Below are 26,090 nucleotides of genomic sequence, written 5' to 3'. Positions count from 1 at the left end.
TGCCTGCCAAACCAAGTCACGGGACCTCCTGGTCAACCTCCTTCTGGCCCTGGCTAAAGTGGCCATCTATAAAACCAGGGTGAGGAGGTTGGCCGATGGAGTCTCCTGTGACTGTGGGGACTATTTCCGATCCTCCGTCCGTTCACGCATCTGGGCAGAGTTCCTCTGGGTGGAGTCCACTGACTCCCTTGACACCTTCGAGGAGCAGTGGGCGCTGTCCAGGGTTCTCTGCTCGGTGTCCCTGTCCGGTTCCCTTTGTTTGACCCTTTGACCGCACTCCTGTCCCTGTTGTTCATTAGGTGTCCCCTGTAATTATTTGGCTTCGCCCACCTACTTCCTGGATCCCAATAAGACTCCTCTGCTGAACCCCCCCCAAAAAAAACCAGAAAGTGCAACATGTGCTGTTCCATAGGAGCTCTGGGTTGCCATTCAAATGGCAAGCCTCTGCTCCTTCCAGGGTCAGCTCATCTGAACTGTGCCTTCCCTTCACCACCACTCATGCCTCGAGTTTTATGCAAGATTTGGCAGGACAGGTCATTGCCCCACAATTGGCCCAGACCGTTTTGGTTCCCAAACCTCCTATGCATGTAATCTCAGGCACCGATCATCATTCCTACGTTTCCCGATCTCCTGACTCAAGGGAAACAGCAATATCAGACATCCAAACCCGTGGCCGCTTCATCTCCGAGCCTGGATTTGGGATGGGCATCGTTAAGGCTACATTTTAGTCATGGGTATTTTTAGTAAAAGTCATGGACAGGTCACGGGCAGTAAACAAAAATTAATGGCCTGTGTCCTGTCCATGACTTTTACCATATACCTCTGACTAAAACTTGGCGGGGCAGCTCAGGGGAACGGCCCTGGGGGGCACCACGGGTGTTGGAGGTGTGGCTCAGGAGGGTGCCCACGGATGCTGGGGAGGCACAGTGAGTGCTCGGGGGTGCGATCAAGGGGGGCACTGCGGGTGCTTGATGGGGGGAGTTGGCAGGGCTGGGGCAGATTCCCTATGTGGCTCTTGGGAAGCAGTGACCTCCAGCTCCTAGCTCCACATGCTGCCTCTGCTCTGCCCCAAGCCCCGGTTCTGCAGCTCCCATTGACTGGGAACCGTGGCCAATGGTAGCTGCGGGGACAGTGCCTGCAGCCAGAGGCAGTAAGTGGAGCTAGGAGTTGAGGGAGAGGAGTTCCTGTCGCCCTTCTGGGGAGCCCCCCCCCGCAGGTAAGCACCACCCTGCATCCCAATCCCTAGCCCTGAGCCCCCCCCACACCCAAACTCCTGCTGCTGGTGGGCAGGGGAGGGGGGGGCCAAGACGGCCCAGCAGCAGCTGGTGTGAGTGGCCCAGGGGCTGCCTGAGCTGCTCAGGTGACTCTCAGGCCAGTCACATGGGCCCTTGCAGAAGTCACGGAGATCACAGAAAGTCACGGAATCCATGACTTTTCATGACCTCCGTGACAAACACAGAGCCTTAGGCATCATCCATAGAGCAATCATTGTTCTCTCAGTACTCACTAAGCCTCATTTTGAACTATTAGCTTCTTGCTCCATGTCTCTTGTATCTATGAAGGTCACATTCCCGGTAACCATCACCTCAGCCAGGAGGGTCGGTGGGCTTGAGTGCTGATGAGGATCCTCTTTACACTATATTCTGTAAGGACAAGGCTTCATTACGTTTACACCCTAATTCACCCCCAAATTTTTTGTCTCAGAGGTTCACTTGAACCAGTCTGTCTGTCCCCTTACCTGGGTTGTTCCCAAAACCTCACACATCCTCTGAAGAAAGGAAACTCAATTCCCTCGGCATTTGGTGAGTCTTAGCCTTTTACCTGCAGAGAACAACAATGAGCTATTTGTTGCCACAGCAGAAATGCTCAGGGGCAGGGCATATCCCCTCAAAAAAAAAAAATCTCAAAATGGATCTCAGGCTGTATTTTGCACTGCTATTTCCAGTCTAATCTTCTCCATCCTTATGGAGTAATTGCTCATTCTACAAGAGTGCAAGCAACATCTATGGCATCACTTCAAAAGGTGCCTCTACTTAATATTTGTAAGGCAGCTATGTGGAGCTCAGTCTACATATTTGCCAGACACTATGCCTTGGTACAGGACTCCTCTGCTGATGCATCTTTGGGAATAGCAGTCCTTTGTTTATCTCTGCAGTCTATAACTTCGCACCCTCCACCTGTTTGAGTACTGCTTGTCAATCACTCACAGTGGAATACACCTAGGGACCAGCACTCAAAGAAGACGAGAAAGTTACTTACCTTGTCGTAACTTGAAGTTCTTCTAGACGTATGGTCCCTATCTGTATTCCACTACCTTCCGTCCTTCCCCTCTGCTTCAGATCTTCTCTGAGCTGCAGTGGAGAATTAACTGGAGAGACTGTCAGACCACCCTGCTCTTTATCTCCTTGGTCGGAGGTATGAAGTCAGTCAAGGCACACATGTGGACCAATGGACCCTGTATTCAAAATTCTCTTGCTCCAGGTGCATGGTACACATGCATATCCACAGTGGAATACAAATAGGGACCACTCATCTTGAAGAATCTCCAGTTACTATAAGGTAAGTAACTACTCTAGTCTGAGTAAGTGTATATCACAAATCATTTAAATTTTTCAATGCAAAGGGGATTCAATCCTTTTCTTCTTCACAAATGTGAAATTGTTAAATTATATACTGAGCTCCCCTGCAGAGACCATCAATAACAGTGCTTTCTGGGAACCAAAAGGAAGGAAAATGATGCTCCGTAATTTTACACAGGATGGCAGTTATAGGAACACTTGTGATTTTATGGAGTTAAAGAAATTGATTCCCTGTAAGTGGGATCACAATCTGTAATAATATGCCATTGCATAATGGGCTTTTATCCTGTAATTGTTACGTGCTGTAAATATTTCAGTGCAAAGAAGCTGAGCAGCATAGCACAGCTGAACCCAAGCAGAAATCAGAGCTCTCCCTCTTCTCGGGCAGGAAGAAGCTATCCGCATGATCTGCCCTTGGAAACTATGGACCCCAACAAATTACAAAAGTTACTTGTAGCAAACCACATCCAACCAAGAAGCTTAGGAATGAAAGAACTGGTGAAGCCCAGAACAGTACTGGTGCCCCCTCACCATCTCACAGCCTGGTTCTTGGATGGCCCATCACAGACAAAAAGGGAAGGAAGAAGTCTTGAGCATTACTATCTATATCTATATATCACTATCTATATCGCTATATCACGGTCTTATTCAGAGAAACTCCAACACAAGGGATTCTTCCAGATCTAAGCCATAGCGATGGAGGAAGCTAAAAGAACCTACCTCTCCTCTGTCAATAGTGGCAGCAAAATCAAACTGGCAGAACATTTCTGAGCTGTCTCACACCTGTCTCAAGTCTGGACATTTCTCAACCCCAGGACCTAGCATTTCTTGCTGCAGAGACTTATCATTTTACTTCATAGAGAAGACCTCTCACATCTGGGAGGGCCTCACGGGGCACAAGAAGAACAAGAGAAATTCAAGGCCAAAGATGTAACCCCTTACATGCAAAAAATCAGCATAATCATATGAGTGTGGTCACAGAAGCACTAGCAGCAAACAACCACCATTTGTGACTGACCATGGCACTTTCTGGCTAGGAAAATTGAGTAGAGAACACCTCAGACCCTTACTAACAGAGCCTATCATCACCTCCTTTCATGAGGGAAGCCTGCCTCCCATTCTAAAGCACACAGTAATCTGACCCACACTAAAGAAACTATCATTTGATGCTGGTGAACTTACCAACTACTGTTTAGTATCAAATCTCTCTTTTTTTAAGCAAGCTAATCAAAAGGCTAGAGAAAACCAAAAACAATCTCCAGTGCCATCTGTCAACTACCTGTATCTTGGATCCCTCTCCACCAGGTTCAGGCTAGAGCATAGCATAGAAATAGCACCTGTTGATCTGGTGTATGAACTCCTTCTGTCCGTGGGAAAGGGAACTACAACTACCCTCACCCTGCTGGACCTCTCTATGGCATTCAACACTGTTTATCACCAAACACTTCCTCCAAGAAGGCCCAGGAGTGAATAGAAGGACCCTGAATGGTTCAGGTCCTTCCTTTCAGATGTCCTGAAGAACAGTTGTTCCACTACTCCCAGAATCTTCACCTAGGGAGTCCCACAAACCCTGTCCTGTCCCCAACCCTAATAAATATCTATATAAAGTCACTGGGGAAAGCTGGTTAGACAACTAGAACAGATGAGAATGACCCTGGTGTCATTCAGTGTTCAGAACTAAATGCAAAACCCATTGATTCTTTTGACTTTTCAACAATAGCTCTTCATGGAAAGACACTCAGAGTCAACTCTTCCATGTTTAAACATAGCTGGTTAAAAAAAATAGACCGCCCATCCCAGTTTTACAAGAAGAGAGAGAGATGATTTTTGTAACTTTCATTGTTACCTTTTACAGGGGAGGAGCTCAGAAACTATGGTGTTAAAAGCCACATATGAAGATGGCCAATAGATGATACAGAGACTGCTTCCACTTAGCATCAAGGTCAGACACTAATACAATAATTTAAATTCATCCTTAGTATAACTCAACATTTTATTCAACAGTGACTGTTTTGAAGCTCTCAGAAACATTAGGCCAGGGATGAATTTGGCGTAGTATTGCTAAGATTCTTATGAGATACATCTAAGGTTTGGTCTACAGTACCAACTGATGTCAGTATAACTACGTTGCTCAGAGAAGATCCACATCCTGGAGTGACATAGTTACACCGACCTACCCCAAGGTGTAGACAGCACTATGTCAATGGGAAGGGTACTCCCATTGACACAGCTACTACCTCTCGGGGAGGTGGATTAACTATGCCAACAGGAGAAGCTCTCCCATTGGCATGGTAATGTCTTCACTAAGCACTACAGCGGCTCAGCTGTACCAGTGCAGTGCTGTACGTGTAGACAAGCCCGCAGTTTATACACTATGTGTATCTCACCACTGGGATTAACTGTAGGACAAACCAAAGGCCGGTGCTGCCCTTTTGGAAAGACCATTTTACCTGTGAAGGAGCAAAGCAGACTCAAAAACCATAGCTGGCCTCTTTTCTTGCATCTTTTTGTGAGCAGTCTCAATTCTGAGGCCTGTGTGATTGAAGTGCCAGTGTTAGAGTTGACTGGAGGGCAACAATTCCATTTCATGGCGATTTTTGAGGTTTTGAAATTTGGTTTTGTTTCACATTGGAATGAAAGTAAAACCTTTCAGATGTGTTCGCCAAGAGGGAATAGTGTTGAAATGTCTGATTTTTTGATCAAAACCTGAGATTTTTGAAGTTGGAAGCAATGTGGTGTGTATGTAGCCTGGTGATTACAGCAGTAGGATAGAAAATAGGTGACCCAGGTTTAAGTCCCTTTTCTGCTGGTTGCCTCCCAGCTCAGGCACAGCAGGGTCTTGAACCTGTCTTTCACATCCCAGGCCAGTGCTGAGACCAGCAGGTTGTGGAGTATTGCAGATTCTCTCTCTCTCTCACACAAAACTACTAAGTCTCTGTCAAACATTTTCAGCAGTGATGAAACACTGAGATCACCAACTTAATGAAATTTAGTCAAAAATGTCCCGACCACTTGTAGTCAGGGTCACTTTGTGTGACTCCTTCCTGTTGTTACTGTGGCTTGTGTTTCCTTTTTATTGGTTCAAAGCTCCTCAAATCACAGGTTAAAGTGCAACTTTAGCTGTATTTCCGATTCCTCAAGCTTGTCAGTGAGCATCTTTGCCAGAGATAAATAAATTACATGCTCTGCCTCCCTTTTGTCATTCTTCGAAGCACCTTAACTTTAATAGCATTGCTTCAGATTTGTAAACTATGCCCCTACAATACCACCTCTTGGGTCTGCTACTTTGGAGCCTCCTGCAGCTGAGTAGCAGAGCATTCTATGATGTGTTGCCACTGGGAAATGGCTGCAGCATATCAGATAGAGCCCCTCCTGCACCCAGTGAAGTCAAAGGCAAAATTCCACTGATTTCAATGAAAGACAGGTCAGGCACACAGTATCAGTCTGAATCTACATAAGACTGCATAAGACTACATAAGACTGTTTTCTGAGTTAGCAGCAGCATCCTGACAGGAGAGGATTAATTGACTAAAGGATATTATTATTTTGCAGGTATCTTTTGTATTTTTAGGTATCTTTTGGGAGCTAGCAGTAATTTGTTAGCAGAAACGAAAGGAGGTATAGAAAAGGCAGCAGGCAAAAATCATGGCAGATGAGGAGAGGGGACTTAGTGAGAGACAGAGTGGAGAGTTTCAAAAACATAAATTGACTAGGGACTTGGGAGCATGGACATGGGGAACAGTTAACTTTTTTAGGCAACAAAAGCAATATGAGAAGAAAAATAACAAAGGAAACTGAAAGGAGGGCTATGTGTGTGTGGGGGGAATCATGTTTTTCTGTTAGAAGTTGTAAGTATTTAGATTACAAATACAAATTTAGACTTTCAGATATAGAGAATGCCAAATCAATGACTTTCCTGTCAAATGTTTTCCAGTGAAAATGCTCTTGAAACCCTATTTTATACAGAACATTTGTCAAGCTAAGAGCCTTTCTTGCATCATCATACAATACAAGTTGCAATTCTATTTCTTTTCTTTTGATACAGGCTGGGCAGTGACAATGAAGCTTCCCCTCAATGTTTCTCACTTCAGTCTTGGAAGGATCACTGTTAAGGAAGGAAGGGTTACTTACCAATCATTGTTGTTCTTTGAGGTACACTGCCTCTGTATATCCTCTCTTGTGGGATGCTTGTGCATTTATGCTGAACTTGGAAACACCCAGAGGAGCAGCACCCTCCATTAGAGACATGCAAACATCCTTTTGTGTATCTGAATGTTCAGACCCAAAGGCCACTCAGCACTGACAATCCTTGGTTCTTTATATCGTGTACTTGGGGTACACACCTTTTACAACTTTGGGCGTGAATACGAGGATACCAGGAGGTGCTCTCATAACTCAGTGGCATTGATCTTCTATTGAGCTCATTGTGGGTATCCACATCTCAAAGGTCGGAATATGCAGAGGCAGACCTCCACGGACAATTCCTTTCCCATGCCAATTCAGTTCTTGGTCTGTTTCTTGAGATTGACAGGCAGTGCTGACTGTAATCTGGACATATGCCCACTGGGAACTGGACTGAGATCACCAACTTCTTTCATCTTGGCTGCCAAACAGTGAGCAAGTGTTAACAACTTTCCGTCACTACCAACCTGGGCCGGATTTAAACTTTGAGAAAAATGGCTCACTGGCAATCCCCTGAGCCATCCTGTCCTTCTGTAAGGGTCACATTTTCAGTAGAACACTGAGAGGAATTACCACTCATTTCTGATAATGTTAAAGGAGTTGTGTTTTATTGATAGACTTCAAGGGCTGAAGGGACCATTGTGATCACCTAGTCTGACCTCCTGTATAACACAGGCCATAGAACTTCCTGAAAATAATTCCTAGAACACATCTTTTAGAAGAGGTTTCAGAGTAGCAGCCATGTTAGTCTGTATTCGCAAAAAAGAAAAGGAGTACTTGTGGCACCTTAGAGACTAACAAATTTATTTGAGCATAAGCTTTCGTGAGCTACAGCTCACTCCACCAAATGCATCCAATGAAGTGACCTGTAGCTCACGAAAGCTTATGCTCAAATAAATTTGTTAGTCTCTAAGGTGCCACAAGTACTCCTTATCTTTTAGAAGAATATCCCTTCTTGATTTAAAAATTGATTCCCAGTGCATGAAACTGAAAATTGTACTTCTAAGTAGTTTCAAAATTATGTAACAGATGTCACTGACCTCTTTTCAAGTGCCAGTACTTCCAAAATTCCCAGGAGGTGCCTGCAAATGCAACAGTTTATCTGACCAAACTAACAGCACAATAGCAAACTCTTTCTTGGTGAAATTCCAGAGATTTCAGTAGAGTTATATCAGAGATGGATTTGATCTATGTCCTTTTAGGAACAGGAGAAAACCATCAAGTCCAACATCCTTGTTGTTTTTGTTTGCGAGCTTTTTAGTTTACCTTTGCCCACCTTTCTGCTATTTCCACTATTACCCTGTTCCAACAGGAGAATGTATTGACTAAACAGAGTACCTTGGCTGTTAAAATTAACTCTTTTGTTTATTTTTAATTGGATCACCACAAAATAATTATCCTTAGCAATTCTATAGATCTTTACATCTTCAAATTGCAGAACACACTTTAATTTTGTTAATCCTCAAAATATCCATGTGAAGTTGGTAGCACTTCCTAACTTCTGTGGGACTTGCACTATTGAAACTTTAAAATGCTCATGATAATCGTTTTTGAATGTTTGGAAAGAAAAGAAAAGATTACTTGCTCTTGGTCAGGACTGGATGATAAGATTTAACCCAGAGCAAATTTTGGGTTGGCTGATAATGACTTGGAAACAGGAGTTAAAATAGAAGTGCTGATAGATCATGAGCTATGATGGTATGACTGAAACTTTGGTAATTGTATGTGTTTTTCCTGTGCATTGGGACTCTTATTCACCTCTTTTCTCACTAACACAAAATGACAGTCCTCCTATGCCTATATATAGTAAGTGCCTTAATGGATTTGGACAGCTGGTGACTGGTTTCTAAGATGCGGTCATCAGGTTTTTCTTGGAAGCAGGTGCTATTTCTGGGTTGAGCTCTGCTCTTCCCTCTCCCCCTTCTAACCTTTTGATCTCTGCTAATGATTAACAATGCTGGGTTTTGCATGACTGTATGGTAGCTGCCCTCACTCTTACTGCTGGACAGATTATTTTTTTTAAATCATACTTGTCGCTCTTTCATGGTTTTATAAAGAGTTCAGATCTGTATTTTAGACAATGTTGATACAGGAATTGGGTAAATGTTTACTCTGCTTCAATTTCCCACCATTCCCATTTACAGGTTTTCCCCAGCCTAACACAACTGCCATCAGTTTCTCCTTGTGATTCATCATCACTCCTCTGCCTCATGCTGGTAGAAAAGGGCTGGCCACGCAGACTATGGCCTAAGCAGGAGGGTGTCTAGGCTCTAACCTAGCACCATCTCTAGTGAGTTATTGTATTGTTTTTGGAACTCTGCTTATGACACTTCAAAATGCCCAACAGGAGTCGTTGTAGAATGACATAAGACTAGTGCAGGAGCTGAGTGTGCCGCATCTGCAGGTGCCCAGCCCACACTGGCTTTGAAGTGAGAGACCAAATACAGGATCCAAACACGGAGCTCCTTGGTAGTATTTAGGACTAAATTCTGCCTTGTAGTGCCTGGCATTGTGACCATTTAATCAGGTGTACTCAGGAGAAGAGCACAGAACTGCCAGCTTAGCACACCTGTGCAAGACTCATGGAGAAACAAGTGCTCTCTGGGCAGAGGGGAGGCATCCAGCTACTGTGCTCAGTAGCACTCTATAATTCCCAAGGAGGTGTCTCCAGTTGGGATAAAGGAGTGGCCCTCACTCTAGGCAATAGTTTGTGGGAGAGGAGCACATATTACATATTTCACCAGCAGATGAAAGGAGTATTAACCAGTTCCATCTCTTTAGCACTCCCTGAGGCAGTCTTCAAGCAACTGGCATATATAGACAGATGGCCTTACAGTACTGTATCTCTTCATGGCATTTGCAGCATCCCTCCCTTCCCAGTGGTCAAGAAAGGAGAAGCGGCACCATTTAGCACAAAGAATTAGGATAATAGTTGTGTACTCCTGAAAGCCTTAAAGTTTTGTGACTAATGATATTGATTATTTTAGAGTCTATTCTGAGCTGTTTCCAGCAGAAGCAGCTAAATCAGGAATTAATTGTGCCTAGGTTCTTCCTGATTCAGTGCTGCTCAGGCCTTCAGATTGACTAATATTAATGTTTTCCGTTGGAAGAACACTTTGTCACCATCACTGCTCGTTAAAGGCAGCAACAAATTAATTCCCACACATTAACCCTCTCTGATATTTACGATGGCCATACTAATTAAACGAAGACAATTTAGCATCTGAAATGAAAGCAGAAGTAAAGGGTCTGAATCCTATTTATAAAAAGCCTACAGAAAATGTCACTTTTATTGTAACATAGCTATGTGATAAATTATCAAGGTGGTGAATAGAGAATTAGAGGCACCCTCTGAGTAATCAGGATAGAATGGAATAATCAGGATATATTTGACATTAGGGGGATAATAGAATTCAAGATAATGACACTAATATATCTGCTCCATCTGCATCTTCACATCATATTTGTTTAATTAATAACACTTTGCTCTTCTGTAGCACCTTTCATCTGAGGACAATAAAGCAAATTACAAACATCAGATAATTGGACTTAAGTTTCCCAACCAGTGGTCAAGTAGGTAAGACTCGTATCATAAAGCTTGTATTCCATCCCCTGGATCACTTTTGTGGCCCTCCTTTGAACTCACTCCAGTATTTCCACATTCTTCTTGAAGTGGAACCAGACACAGTGTTCTAGCAGTGCTCTTACCAGTGCTATATACAGATCACTACCCTACTTCTACTTGATACTCCTCTTTTTATACATCCAATGATCTCATTAGCCCGTTTTGCCACAGCATTGCACTCAGAGCTCATACTGAGGTTATTATCTATGATGATTCTTAAGTTCTGCTCTGAGTCACTGCTTTCCAAGACAGAATCTCCTATGCTGTGTGTAGCCTGCATTCTTGGTTCTTGGGTGTACTATCTTGCATTTGGCTGTATTCAAACACATTTTGTTGGATTGTGACCATTTAGTCAGGTGCTCTTGATCCCTCTATAACAGTAATATGCACTCTTCATTATTTACTAGCCCAATAATCTTTGTGTTATTTGCAGATTATACCAGCAAAGATTTTATATATCATCATTAGTTTGTTAATAAAAATATTAAATAGCATTGGACCAAGAACCAATTCCTGGGGAAGCCACTAGAAATGGTCCTGTTCATTGATATACCCCACTTATAATAAACATTTTAAGATCTGTCAATAAGTCAGTTTTTAATTCATCTAATGCTTGCCCTATTAGCTCATATGTCACGTGGTGCTTAGTCAAATGCCGTGGAGAAATCCGAGTTTGTGATATTAAAACGATTGCTTTTCTCAACCAGATCTGTAATCCTGTTAAAAAAAAAATAAAATAAACAGGCTAGTTTGACAAGACCCACCTTCCATGACTGGCATTAATTATATTTTTAGCCTCTAATTCTTTGCCGATAGAGTCCCAAATTAAGCATTCCACTATGCTACCTGGGATCAATGTCAGGCCCGTTGGTCTCAGGGTCATCCCTTATACACATTTAAAATACTGAAACTATCCTGGCAGTCCTCCAAATCCTTTGGAATTTTCCCAGTTTTCCAGGATTTGTTAAAAAATTACCATTAGTGGTTCAGAGAGCTTTTCAGCTAATTCCTTTACGACTCTTGGGTGATGTTATCCAGGCCTGTTGATTTGAAAAGGTTAGGTTAGGTTCTTGTAAAATTTCTGAATATGTAGCCAAGAATTGTTAGTAAGGGGGGTTTCTTATAAGCAATAGTAAAGATCGAGCCTGGGAACTTGTAACATGACCCAGGAATGGGGCTCATGCCAAAGAGTTGGATCATACCATGAATGAAAGGCCACATGATCAGGTCCTTTTCTCCCATGAGCGAAGCTGATACAGCCATTCTTACTGCTACTGTATTAGCACTAATGATATTAACAGTGATAGTAGAGTTACTGGAGGCTAGTCCAGCCAATCATTTCCCTTTGCTGCCTACCATTAAGTGAATTAACACAAGTACCATTGCTAATGCTATGGGTGTAATATAAATACCACTATAATGGTGGCCAGGGAGGGGAAAGGATTGGCTGAAATATACATTGAATATACAGAGAAGAGAGGACAGGATTGAAGCACCAGCTCAGGTTCTTATTACTAATTGTAGTATAGGTGCTGAGGATTGTTATGAATTTGTATTACCATAGCGCCTAGGAGGTCCAATCAAGAACCAAGATCCCATTGTGCTAGGCTCCATAGGGTGTGTGTGCCAGGGCTCAGGACTTCAGCAGAAGCAGGGCTGAAGCTCCAAGACACCCCTCCCCACAGGGCTGAACCCCAAAGCCCAGGAAGGCACCTCCCACAGGGCTGAAGCCCTAAGCCCCCAACAGGCACGCTCCAGCTCTTGAACTTCTAAAGATTGTTGTATGCAGTTGAGAGGGTCACTAAGTTTGGATACCCCTGATCTATACTATAAGGCAGGAGAGTAAAAGGAAACAATGAGGCAATATTGGTCAGCATGTTAGCCAATGGTCTCACACACCAGTAGTCTAGCTGTGGCCAAGGTTTTTGTAGGCATCATGGCAGAGAAGAGTTATAAGGAGGGTTTTGAAGCAGGATAATGCATTAGTTTTGCCGATGGCTGCGGGGAGCTCCTCCCAACCGTGAAGGACGTTATGGGAGAGCACAAGGAGCTTGTCTGAAATTTTAACAAGTGGGCACTGGAAGCTGGTTGAGATAGGCCATGAAAGGCCTTGAAAGTGAAGACAAGGTTCTTATGTTTGATACAATAGAGAAGGGGGAGTCAAGGCTACATTTGTCAGAGATGTTGTAGTAAATCAAGACATGAGATCATGCTAGCCTGGACGAGAGATTTCGCTGAGTGGATGAAGAGGAAAGGCCACATTTTAGAGATGTTATGCGGAAAGAATCTGCAAGATTTAGACATAGAATGGCTCAGAGGACCTAGAGAGAGAGAGGTTTGAGTCAAAGATGACCCCCCAGGTTATGGGCCTGATTGACAGACAGGAAGGTAGTGATGTCCAGTGATCAAGAAAGGAGGTGAGGAAGAGCACTTGAGGGGAAAGATTTTTTTTTGCTAAAACAAAGAGTTTTGTTTTAGCCATGTTGAACTTAAGCGGAAGGCTAGATACACACAAGGAAATGTCAGAGAGACAAGCCAAGATTTTAGTTTGGACAGAAGGAGACAGGTCTGCAGGAGAGAGGTAAATCTGTAAATCAACAGCGCATAGAGATAGCAGTTGAATTTGTGTTTTTGGAAGAGATTAGCCAAACGTAAGATGTAAAGGGAGAAGAGAAGGGAGTGAGGATAGAGCCTTGTAGAACTCCCCGTGACACATAGATGCCAACGGGCAAAGAGTTCACTGTTCTTTACAAGCAACTCCTGTCTCAGACCCGTCAAACTCACTACACCTAATAAACCACTTTCATAGTATTTATCCATAAAGGGTAGCATGTGAAGCCTCTACTGAAAGCTTATAACTGACTGATACTCAATCACTGAAAGATGTGAATACAGGTAATATTTAAGGAATAAGGTAACTATATTGAAAATGCCCTTATGGTCTTGGATTGAAAGTGAAAGGGAATAATAGATTTCAGTGATGGCCCACTCAAGCAGGAGAGAGTTGTCACACCTCCTTGGGTAGCCAATTATGTAATGTGTTGCTCAATTGTTCACCTTTGCACCAATCCAGAAAAGTCAATGCAAAACCATCAAAGACAAATGATAAACATTGAAATCACTTGGAAATGAAAAGGAACCAGGGGATCGCCCTATCTGAGATAGAGACAAAAGACTGATTCAGTATATCACAGGGTGGAAAAGGACGCTCTGGAGCCATTCCCTAGGAGGCACCTTGATAAGTGAAAAAAGACGGCTTCATGAAAGACCGGCTCCTAACTCCATGGAGCTGGCAAGTGCTGCAAAAGACTGAACTCTGGGGTGAGAATCTAGTTTATGAGATAGGAAAGGCAACTATTAATAAGTGTAGGCTTGTGGTGCGGCAGTCACCCTACCCCCTGAGAAAAGGGCTGGAACAGGCCTTTCAGGTTGTGCAGACCGGTAGCCAATCAACAAAGGCCTGTGGGGAGCCAATCGGGGCAGAGAAGAGGCAGCCAATCAGGGCCGGGTGAGGCCCTATATAATGGCTGCCTAGCAGAAGAGAAGACAGTCTCTTCCTGACTAGTAATGGAGGAGGACTGGCTCCTGAGCTAGGGAGCAAGCACGCACCTTGGCCAGAGCAGTGCTGGGCAGGTTTGTGGGGGAGCAGAGGAGTGCTCCAGCCTAGTTATCTGTGGCTGTGGCCCCTGTTAAGAAGGTGCAAGTGGCCAAAGGGGAAGTGGCCCGGGGATGATAGTCTGACAAGGGGAGAGCAGGAGGGCAGAGAGGCTGCCGCTAGAGGGTCCCTGGGTTGGGACACAGAGTAGCAGGTGGGCCTGGGTCTCCCCCTTGTACTGCACGGGGCTACGGAGGAGCATGGCCTGATGCAGGCTGTGGCCGGCCCTGAGGCAAAGGGGCTAGGCTTTAGGCCACAGTTGGCCACAAGGGCAAGTGCAGACTGAAGACTGCCCCCACCCACCGCGGAAGGGGGTGAAACTGGAATAGTGGGCACTACTGGAGGGCAGTGCCCTGAAAAGGACATCGCTGAGTTGGGAGTAATGCGTGTCCCAAGGCAGCAGAGCAGGCGATGGGAAAGACACCATGCGCAGAGAGTGCTCCATGACTGGACAGAACTAATTCCTGGAGCAACCAGTGGGAGACACCAGTGGTGGTGAGTCTTGACCCTATCACAAGGCCCTAATTCATGTATTATGGTTTTGATTTTTATGTTACCATTTGTTTCCATCACTTACACTTGTTTCTATTTGAATCTCTAATCTTAAATTGAATTCAAGTGCTGTGTGAGATGCAGGAGCAGTGGGCTATGGTACAACTGGTAAAATGGGGTACATTCTTTTGGGAATGGAGGCTCTGGGGTTTATGTGGGAATCTAGTGGTCAGAGGCTGGACACCACAGGAGGCCCTTAGAAGGGACAACAGGGGTGTACCTATTGTCAACCTGCAGAGCTGGTATAACTGAGAGAGGAGTGCTTGAGGGGCTGACAAGCTGGTTGTTAAGGAACTAACACCCAGCTAGTACAGACAAGACTTCCTCATGCTGGAAGCAAGTGGCAACAAAGTGACTAGCAGCCCAGGATGCCCCAAGAAGTGTAATAGGATGAGGAGGATCCTGTGAAGGACACGCTGAAGGAATGATTAGAGAGGAAGGAGGAGCGCCAGGAGAGGACAGTCACAGAAGTCGAGGGAAGACAAGATTTCAAGAAGAGGGGTGTGGTTGATAGTGCTGAAGTCAGCTGACAGGTCAGGGAGATGAGGAAGGCATACTGGTTCTGAGTTTTGGCTAGGAAGAAGTCCTTGGAGACTGCACTCCAATGAAAACATTATCACCAAAGTATGAAAGCCACACTGGAGAGGGTCTTGGAAGGAATTGGAAGAGAGGAACTTCACACAGCAACTGTAGACATGTTTGTCATGTCACCCTTGACTCCTCCACTTTAGTGCCAGAAATTCTCATTTTGAAACAAGCTTTCAAGAGAACTTTGCAAGCTCATTGGCTTCATGACTATTCTTGGCTGCAGGTCAGTGCAGATGGCGATAACATGACATGTACTATGCAAAATCCCTGGGAAGAAGAGAAGAATATGTGAACTGGGGGCACACAAATATAGAACTACTCTTCTGCGAAGGCATGCAGACAATGTAGATCACAAAACAGATGTTGTTTCTACGGATGAAAAATTAGTTTTTCCAAAAGTAGGAAAAACATCATTACAAAGAAGATGTCATAATTATCGAGCTTAAAACTGTGCATTGACCTGTGGGTGAACCTACCTGTAGCAAGAAGAAAAGGAGTACTTGTGGCACCTTAGAGATTAACATATTTATTAGAGCATAAGCTTTCGTGAGCTACAGCTCACTTCATCGGATGCATTTGGTGGAAAAAACAGAGGAGAGATTTATACACACACACACACACACACACACACACACACACACACAGAGAACATGAAACAATGGGTTTATCATACACACTGTAAGGAGAGTGATGATAAACCCATTGTTTCATGTTGTGTGCGTGTGTGTAAATCTCTCCTCTGTTTTTTCCACCAAATGCATCCAATGAAGTGAGCTGTAGCTCACGAAAGCTTATGCTCAAAAAAATTTGTTAGTCTCTAAGGTGCCACAAGTACTCCTTTTCTTTTTGCGAATACAGACTAACACGGCTGCTACTCTGAAACCTACCTGTAGCAGAAAGTCTTTCCATACATGTGTAGGAGAACTTAATGGGGATTTTACTTTAGAAAGCATCTCTATCTATTGACCAATTACAACTTTTACCCAAACACTCATTATGTGGCTAATATTCAAATAACCCCTGGGATTGGCTAAGCAATAGCTTCAGCTTTTCAGGAGTTGATGGCCATCACAATTAATATTTCCAAACGTATGGCTTTTGGGAGAAAGTACTAAAGTGATATGGTGGATGGTATTACTGGACTTCTGTTGAAGTTAATAAGTCCTGCACTAATAAAATACAACTATTTTTAGCTACAGAAAAGCTTGTGGGAGCAATTAGTTGCTGATGAAGTTGCTTGATTTTCTTTCAAATAAGGAACTTTGGCAGGGCTTTATGTTTTAAATCTTCTCCCAAACATAAGATTAATGAATTAGTAAATGAGCCATCACTGGAAGTAAAGAGAATTCATGGAACTGGACCCTCGACGTGCAGGACTTTGGTCCTTTCTATCTTGCCCCTGGAACATGACCCTTTTCTGACATAACCTTTATGTTGAGGGAAGGGAGAATGGGGGCATAAAAGTCGTGTGTGTGTGTCTATAGACATATATAAAACCAAGGGACTTGATTTTCAAAAATGCCAAGTACTCAATAGCTCTTATAAATTTCAGAGTGGACTTTGGGGTGCTCAACTCATTTGAAATTCACACCACTTATTTAGGTGGCTAAATATGGATGTATGCTCTAACTTTAGACACCTATTTTTGAAACCCTGTCACTCTCATCTGGCAGTAAAAGGCAGTCAGCTATATACCTCTGAAGGAGAATGCTGAGGCTATTTTTTTTTTTTTTCAGAAGCAGCACTACCACCAGCCACACTAGATCAGTGCAACAATTATCCAGATTTCTTAAAGTGCATGAAAAATTTAAATAGATCAAAAGGGCTTAATTCTACCCTGTCTGGGCTCAACTGCCAGTGAGGTGCTTCTGTTCGGGGTTTTTATACTCTGCCCATTACCACGATATTTGAGCATCTCGGTGGTATCTGAGCCTGAAGGTAGAACTGGATTCCATGCAATTAACTAAATTGGAATCTGACCTTTTACTAGGATAAAAGGATGATTGAGCTCTTACAAAGCCATTTTAAAATGAAGTCCAACCAATGTAAATATTCTTTTTAATCACTTTCTCCTCTTGGCTCTCACTTGTGGTGTTTGGAGTACATTAGGTTAATCTCAGCCAACTTTTATAATTTTGTCTGGCTCTGCCCTGACCAAATGATGGCATTAGACATAACAATAATATACAGTGGTGAGTCCCCAACAGAGGGAAAACAGTCTGCATAACTCCTTTGTAAGTGATGATAATAATGGGAACTTACAGCACCAGCAAAATTCATGTCAGGACACTCTCAAGGCCTTCTAGTGCTTCAGTACAACACAATTCCACTTGTTTTTTGTGCAGTATCCTTAATACACAGCATTGATAAAGAAGGATAATAACTTTGGGCCCAATTCTGGTACTATTCAACATGAGTAATGGTATCTTACCCCACGAATAGACCCATTGAGTATGGTCTACGCGCTCTGAGGAAATCTATCATCATCTGGACTTTGGGTTTTTTATAATGTAGCCTATACATGATAGACAGTTTCAAGTGTTAAAAGCAAGCAAGTTTTAAATGACTTATTTTAAAATGTTTTAAATAGATACAATGATATACATGCCGCACACAACGTGCAAAATAATGGCATACAAATAATAGGTATACAGATACAGACATCAATTTGACCAGTTATGCTCATGGCACATTTTATGAGCTTTATTAATCTAAATTCCTAAATGATAGGGTGCCTAATGAAGTATGACAGACCAATAATTATACTGTGGCTGCTGGAATCCCTTATAAAAATCTCTTTAGAGGACTCATTAAAATACAGTGTGATTAAATTTACTTAAGACAATACATACTCCTTCTTCTGAGTCTTCCACTTCAGGTTTTATGGCATTTACAAGCTTCTCTAGAGAACTAATCAATTAAAAAAAAAAAATCAGCACAATCTGTTCTTTTCAAGGGTCATAGAAGCTCTGCAAGCAAACTGGTACAATTTGTAACCTCTGAGTAGTTCTACACAGTGAACAGCAGCCCATGGCAGCCAGTCTGAGCCTGGGTTGACAGACTCTGGCTCGTGAGGCCTGTGCTGCAGAGTTGCAAATAGCTATGTACACACTTTTCAGTAGTAGCCGTGTTAATCTGCATCAGCAAAAAAAAACAAAAAACTCCCCACAAAAAAACCGAGGAGTTCTTGTGGCACCTTAGAGACTAACAAACGTATTTGGGCATAAGCTTTCGTGGGCTAGAACCCACTTCATCAGATGTATGAAGTAAAAGGAGCAGAACATTACAAAACCTAAACTTAATTTCCCCAATACTAATTTCTCCCTACTGTTACTCACACCTTGTCAACTGTCTGTAATGGGCCACTCTCTTACCATTTCAAAAGTTATTTCTCCTCCCTTGGTATCCTGCTGTTGGTTGATTTATCTCATTAGACTGACCTAACACTTGGTAACGCAACCCATATCCTTTCATGTATTTATACCTGCTCCTGTATCTTTTACTTCATACAGCTGATGAAGTGGGTACTAGCCCATGAAAGCTTATGCCCAAATAAATTTGTTAGTCTCTGAGATGCCACAAGGACTCCTCGGTTTTTTTACATAGACACTGCAACTCAGTCTGGAGTTTGGGCTCTGAAGCGTTGGGAGTGGGCTTTAGATCCCAAGCTCTAGCCCAATCTGCAATACCTACACAGCTATTTTTTTAGTACTATAGCGTCAGCCCAAATCTGTTGACCCCAGGCTGTGGGACTTGCTGTTGTGTAGATGTATCCATGAGTTTCTTCCATCAGGCTCACAGATCTTGCGAGGTCTAACAAAGTTAGCAGCATTATGATGGCAGTCAGTCCTTCATTGGAGGGATCACAGGGTTAATCACAGAAGACCTGATCCAGTCCTTATTTGGGTAAACTTCCATGCTCTTAGTGGGAGTTTGTCTGGGTAAAGATTTCAGGATTTGACATACAGCATTTACAAGGCAAACTAGTGGCAATAATAACCTTCACAAGTCATTCCTTTCAGGACTAATAGATTTTATTGGAAAAGCTGACTGATTTTTATAATCCCTTCAAGTCTTTCCTTTCAGGTTTACAGACTTTGCAAATAAACTGATGGAAGCTTCTTGCAAGTTACAATCTCTACCTGGTGCCTTAGTGAGATTATAACCGCTCTAGAGATCTTACACAAGTTACAACAGGCACTAGAAGAGCCAGCTCTTGCTTAAGGCATAGAACATCTGCTTACTGTTGGTCTCAGATGAAGAGCCACTCCCAAAGCTTCTCCCCAGAGAAAGGCAAACATTGTCTGCACAGGAAGAATGACGCCTTCATGCTAAACAAAATGTTGACTCTCCTCCCATATGTCCCTCAATTGGTACGTCTTCACTGGACAGCTAGTGTAGGTAACTAGCACCCCGCTCTGAGCACCCAAGTTAGCCTAGCCTGGTCCCCACAGCAAAGCCCCTTCTGCATTATTATCTCCTCACTGTTTCTTTACTCGCCTATGTGTGTCTGGGGGCTTATCTCTGTGCTCTTTGGACTGAGATGTTCCAGGGCTCTTTCTCAGTCAATTATCTCAATTCCAAGAGAATCTGTCTGTCCTTTTGGGGGAAATATAGGAAGAGCACCAGAGGATTATCAGCACCCAAGTGACTTTACCAGTATCTTCACTGCAAAGTGGGCAGGTTCCAGCCTGAGTTAAAGCGGACCCCAACGTGTAACCCACACCCTCGGCCAGGTAAATTAGTTCGGGCTTAACATACCTCCAAACCCAGGTCAGAGAGTCTTCTGTGTGGCTAGTTGGGAGGGTTTGAATTAAAGCCTGAATTTAACATGTAGTGAAGACATGCATGACCAGCACTACCTCATCCTAGCCATGACCAAGTGCCATAACAAGTGAGTGAACTGGGGGACAGTCCGCAGTTGAATCTATTGGGGGCAGGGGAGGCTAGTTATGAGAGTGACCCATGTTGGAAATCCCTACTAGGAACAGTAGGGTGGGCGAAAAAATAAAGGTTTCTGCTACATAGGCTGATGTGTCTGGAGAAAGAAGGAGCAAGTTAATGTTTCTAAAATTTAATTCTGTGTTTTCTTTCACTTTTTATTAATACAGGCATCTGAAAATGTTGTTTTCATGAATATTTATATGCAACTCCAGCTTGAGAGAATTTCTCCTGTGAGGGGAGAACTGTAGTATGAGGGCTTGCCTAGATCCAAAAGCTAGCCCATGGCAAGATCGGGTGTTAATCTACCTTGCATTAGCCTACTGTGCACTAACTGTCCATCTGGAGCCTGCTGACTTGCACTAAAAATTATCAAAGTGCACTAGTGCATGGCTAGTGCAAGGTAGATTGACACCCCAACTTGCCATGTACTAATCGTTAGTCTAGACCAGACGTAAGATTCCAAAGGCCCAATCCTGCAAAGTGCTGAGGGCCCCTTGCTACTTTGTAGCCAATGAGAAAAGAGGATTCCTCAGCAGCACCTTCCAGGACCAAGCCTGACTAGTTTGTAGAGGTCATTACATTCACATACAAACAGTTCCTTGTTGTCAGTTTGAATAATATACAGTGGGGAATTGAGCCAAAAACTGAGAGAGGCTCTACAATTAAGCCACTCCACATCTGGAATGAGAAAATGGTGCCAACAACCTAGAAGTGAGTGTTTACTGTACTTCTATGCTGTTCTATTTTTGAGTTTCAAAGCTTACATTTCTATTGGATAAAATGTCCATTTTTATTGGAACAACTTACAGTGGGAGCAGCAGCAAGCACATACAGTAAAAGCATTGCAATGTATGTACACGGGGCAGAACTAAGGCTGTGCATTGAACCTTAACTTTGGAGGTTCCTGGCTTTGGCATGACGAACAGTGCAAACTTTATTCTCTAAACGTATCTTTTTAATGTGGCTTATTTAATGTGTTGCAGCAATGAAAAAGCCATGAGCAATCCAAGCATTGATTTAATTGGATGCCTTTTTACAGCTAACTCTGGAAACCTCCCATGGTAAACCCGCAGGAAGAGGAAATGGCCCAGGAGATTCTGGTTATGTCTACACTGCAGCTGGGAGTGTGCTTCCCCACTCAGGTAGACAGACACCTGCTAGTTCTGTTTGCACTAGAGTGTTAAAAATAGCTTGGGGGGAGTAGTATGGGCAGCAGCTCAGGCTAGCCACCTGAGTACATACCTATGGATCTGGTGGGTTAGCACAAAGGCAGCTAGCCCAAGCTGCCACCCATGCTATCCCTGGCTACCCTATTGTTTTTAGTACACTAGCTCAAGCAGAGCTAACACATGTCTGTCTTCCTGTGCTGGGAAGCACCCTCCCAGCTGAGGTTCACCCTATGGTGTTCACAGTAAATGCTACTCTAAGGGACTAGCCCTGGGTGAGGCAGAGTTCATGGTCTCTAAACACTGTGGAACCCAAGGGAAACACATAGCATGGAAGCTCTAAACTAGTAGAGGTGCAGTTGCCTTTCTATGGTGCTCTTCTGCCATCTAGCAGCATAGCTCTCTGAAAAGCAGCATTACCATGGGCCAAGGTAACCCTCTTGTAATGTACTCCCCATCAACAGAGGGGGATATACCTAGAGCAGGAGTTAATACTACTTTTAGCTACAATAACTCCAGCTGGTTTTGTTCACAGTACTTCTGCCAGCCTCTTAGAGGAGTATGGCATTTACATCAGCTGTTTCCCCCGTGCTACCCTTCCATGTCTGATAACCCAGAACCTGGAGATCTAATTGAACAGCGTTGGCTTCTGGAAGGGCAGGGAGTTCCATAGATTCCTGGGATGGGGACACCTGCCGGACCTGCTCCATTCCCCCACTTCTGCTGCTTGTGCAGCTTTCCTACTCCCTTTTACTTTCTCTGCACCACACATAAGGAGGAACTAAAGGGGCCTCAATCTCTGCCATAACTACATTAGTGTCCTCCTAACAGAGCTCTTTGTAAGATCATGAATTTATGGTTCATTTTACATATTTAAAATGGCCCCTTCATAAATGCCTAACTCTCATTTGACCTAATTTGAACCATTAGCTTTTACTAAAATGTTGGCGCTGTCTAACAACTTCCTATCTCTTTAATCACCTCAGGAGAACCTTCATAGTACCTTCAGTAACAGGCAAAGATCATGGCATATATTATTGTGATAATGCACAGGCATCTCAGAGACGAAAGCATAGAAATGATACGTCTGTCCTTCCACTCTGTATGTTTTTTTTTCCTGCTAAACAGCTGCACTGACTCAAATGCCAATGCTGTCTTTCATAATTGCCTTTGACTTGCCAGACTTACAGTATACACAGAAAATGCTTTTTCTCTGTATGCTTTCCACTTGCAGTTTCTTTGTACATTTCCCAACTTTGTCCCTGAACTTTTGCATAGCAAATGTGATTAAAGCAAAAAGTCATATATTGGTGTTTGGTGTGGAAATGAACTGTGATTCACTCTTTCCAGCTGCTGTGCTCTTGGGCATCTGCATTTGGGCAGGACTCAATTAATGACTTTCTAACAGCAAAGCAAGTTCCCTGAACTGAATCGTCCACATCATAAAACAGAATGAAGTGCTTTTTTTTCATACTCTGATTTTGAAATTTAATCTACATTTGTCTAGCTGGAGTCTCAGATTCCCTGTGGACAAGTGTCTACATTACAGTTGCCAATAATTGACTGTCTTGTTGATAATGTCACAGAAGAGGAAAAGGACTGAAGAGGCATGAAGACTGACCTGTCCTCCCACACGTGGGAATGGTCACTCCATGTCAGAGTTGAGGCAGGCTGAAGGGGAAGTTGCTGACAATATTTCTGCCATTGGGTCTGAGCACCATCTAAAATCCTTTTTGAGGTCTTAAATAGAGGACTTTGGTTTGCAAGTCTGTTAATCCAGCAACATTTACTATCACTAAATTCACCTTTCTTAAAAATAGCTAGGTCCCAGTTCTGCAGTCTGATCCACTGGGACCCAGACTGATTCCATCGAAGTCCATTTATGTATCATCTGAGAACTACTCAGGAGAGGTAACAACTTTTGGTCACTAGGGACTTGGGCTGAATCTGAACTGCTAACCCAATGTGAAAAGTTGTCTATCCCATTAAGACATGCAGTTCCCTTCCCAATGCATTCTTCATGATGTAATTAAATAAGCTGCTGACATAGGACTAATGAAGGTAGTGAACCAAAAGCACTCTTATTCCAACAGGCATTGCTTCTGATCAGTGACTTTCTGAGCTGGCCTGAATTGGATAGGACTTTATTTTGTGAAATCCAGTGGCGAATTTTCCTCTTCACCACAACTGGTGAGACTCCTAAAGATAAAGAACTTAAGATCAGAATGAAAAACGGTTCTCATTTGGGCATGGAAGCCCAAGCTGATGTTGGGAACAGCTGCCCTGTGAAAGGTAAAGGCACTCTGCTACAATCCATTCTGGATTTTTCTGGGGCTGCAATTTAGTGGAAACATTTATTTAAAGTATTGATACTACTTTGATTCTATGTGGATGCATCAGCTACTGTGCGTCAGCATGTGATGGAAGGCTGGCAAAAATACACTCCAGATAGAACCTCCTTTCCTCAGCTAAATTTCCAATAATAATAATAAAAAGACCCAGAACTAGAAGTGAGACAGACAGACACACACACACACACACACACACAGGTATGTAAGGAAATGAAGGATTGAATCTCCCTGCCGGTGAGTCAGAGTTGGCAGCTCTGCATTGCTTCATAAATTTAAAGCCGAATGGGGTGCCCGCCAATAAAAATTAGTGATAGCAATGCTGGATTCAAGGTCCTGTTGCCTTAGCTGACACTCTGTTTTGGCATTAGATCCATAGAAATATAAAACCTTTTCCAGAGAAATTGTTTTCCACTAAATACTGAATCAGGCAGTACCATGTTAGTATTGCAGATAAGAGCACAAACTGGCAATACGTTTCACTAACCATTTTCCTGCCCTATATTTAGTGGGGTTTTTTTTTTTAACAGATCATAAAAACACTTGCTGGAGTATCTCAACAAAACAATTAGCTGTGCATTCCTTGGGCCAGACCTACATGGTACTATGTACAGTAAGCTGCAGAAAAGGGCATTTGGAAATATTCACAGTTTCGGTCTCTGAAAGCTACATGCCCTATTGGGGAGCATCACCATTTCCGGGGAGTCGCATACAGTAATGGAAGTAGAACCTGGAGGCAAATCCAGCAGCTGATACCTTTCAGCACCTGCTCAAGCCTCTTATTTGCTGCAATTCTTGGGAAACACCAGAAGACACATGTTCAGCGCAATTCCTTGGTAACAAAATAGTAAATGTTAAACTGTCAGAAGGCAATTTTAGTTGTGCAAATTTGCTTGTCTCTTATTGAAAAGTACCTTTGGCCTAGCAGTGAAGAAGATTCTAGCTGGCAGAAGTGACTAAGGTCTTAATCCTGCTATTCAAGTGCTTAAAATTCAGCACATGCATAAATGTCTAGAGTCTGAGCCTAGCCAATTCTGACTATATCAGAAACTCTCCAATAAAAGGCTCCACTCCAAGTTAGATAATGTAGTAGCTATCCATTTTCAGGTTGCCTACTGTTGTATCTGAGTACTTTCCATGTAAAATCCAACAGCCAAGTCTCTGTGGGTCTTCAGAGACTCTGGAGTGTCTTCCTTTTTGGGGTATTGCTAGAGCCTCTGTGAATCCAGTTGGGAGTGGGAGGAGGAGGCATACATTTATAATTTATTTTATCTTTTGTTTTGAGTGATGGTTTAATTGTATATTTAAATTATTTTATTTGCTCACCGAGCATTTCAGTAAGGGATGAAGCCTGCTGCAAAGATCAGATCCCAGTCCAATTTTACTTTGGGTCTATCTCTAGCCTCCCCCTCCTAGAAAGTACAGTACTGCCACTAGCTGTAGGACCACCCTCTCTGGCCCTGCATGTAATTAGTACGAAGCCTAATTATAGTTTAGAAGTTAATTAAAATACTCTGGAAAGGAAAACAAAACTGCACATTGTCATCTTAGGACAAAGATTGTATAAGGGAAAACCTTCCATTAGAGAAAGTACAGAACAGAACTATTGATGAATGATCTGGAATACAGCAAACAAGTAATAAAGCATTTCAAATACAAACAGAATATTGGTAATTAAGTGTGATACTGAATAAGAGGCAGTTTTTGAAGAAGACATCCTGCTCATGAGAACAGGAGATGATTGAGAGGTCTTCTATCTGCCATCCTGCTTCCTTTCTACTGCAGCTCTCTAACCCACAACAGTAAGGAGAAGCTGGATAGGTATATGGATATGTTCAATATAATACAAAATGCTTAAGGCCCTGATTAAGCAAAGCATTAGAGTTGTTGAATGCATGAGCAGTCCCACTCGCATGCTTACAGTTAAATACTTTTCCTGAGCTGGAGCTTTGATCCTTTGGATGAAAGTGAATTTGGATTGTTGTAACACACACAGGGTGAAAAGGGAAAAGGTTAGTGGATATCTAGCTACTCCTGAGAAATCTGTAATGACATAGAATATGCATATATACATTTTGGAAGCTACTGTTGACCATACCAGTATAGCAATCAATCACTAAATACAACTGTAAATATTGCCAGTCTTATGGCGTGAGCAGCTAAACTGGGAAGGCCAGCATAGCAGACCTCCATTACTACAGTGCCTCTAATTTCAAATGAGGCCAAAAGACCGCCAGACTCATTTTCAAATGAAAGCAGTCCGATGGTGGACTGAACTGAAATTATAACTAGCAACAACTACTTACAGATTAGGTAGTGTTATTCATACAAGCTGCCTGACTGGGGAGTTTTCTCCATTTTCTTCTTTCTTCACAGCAGAAGAGAAGTAACAGCCGCAAAACAAGCACTAGAAATAGTTACTAAGTAAAAACATAAAGCAGTATATTAAAC

General features: G+C 43.0%; 1 long non-coding RNA gene across 1 annotated transcript; it reads left to right on the top strand.

Moving 5' to 3' along the window:
* The first annotated feature begins 13,934 nt into the window (after nucleotides 1-13,934).
* On the top strand, nucleotides 13,935-25,836 carry LOC119856011. Its single transcript, XR_005293116.1, has 3 exons — nucleotides 13,935-14,536; nucleotides 23,385-23,583; nucleotides 24,170-25,836. It is a non-coding gene; the product is annotated as an uncharacterized LOC119856011 (long non-coding RNA).
* Nucleotides 25,837-26,090: the final 254 nt, after the last annotated feature.

Source organism: Dermochelys coriacea, chromosome 5 (assembly GCF_009764565.3).
Source record: "Dermochelys coriacea isolate rDerCor1 chromosome 5, rDerCor1.pri.v4, whole genome shotgun sequence".
Lineage (NCBI taxonomy): Eukaryota > Metazoa > Chordata > Testudines > Dermochelyidae > Dermochelys > Dermochelys coriacea.
This window is presented reverse-complemented; position numbering and strand designations above follow the sequence as displayed.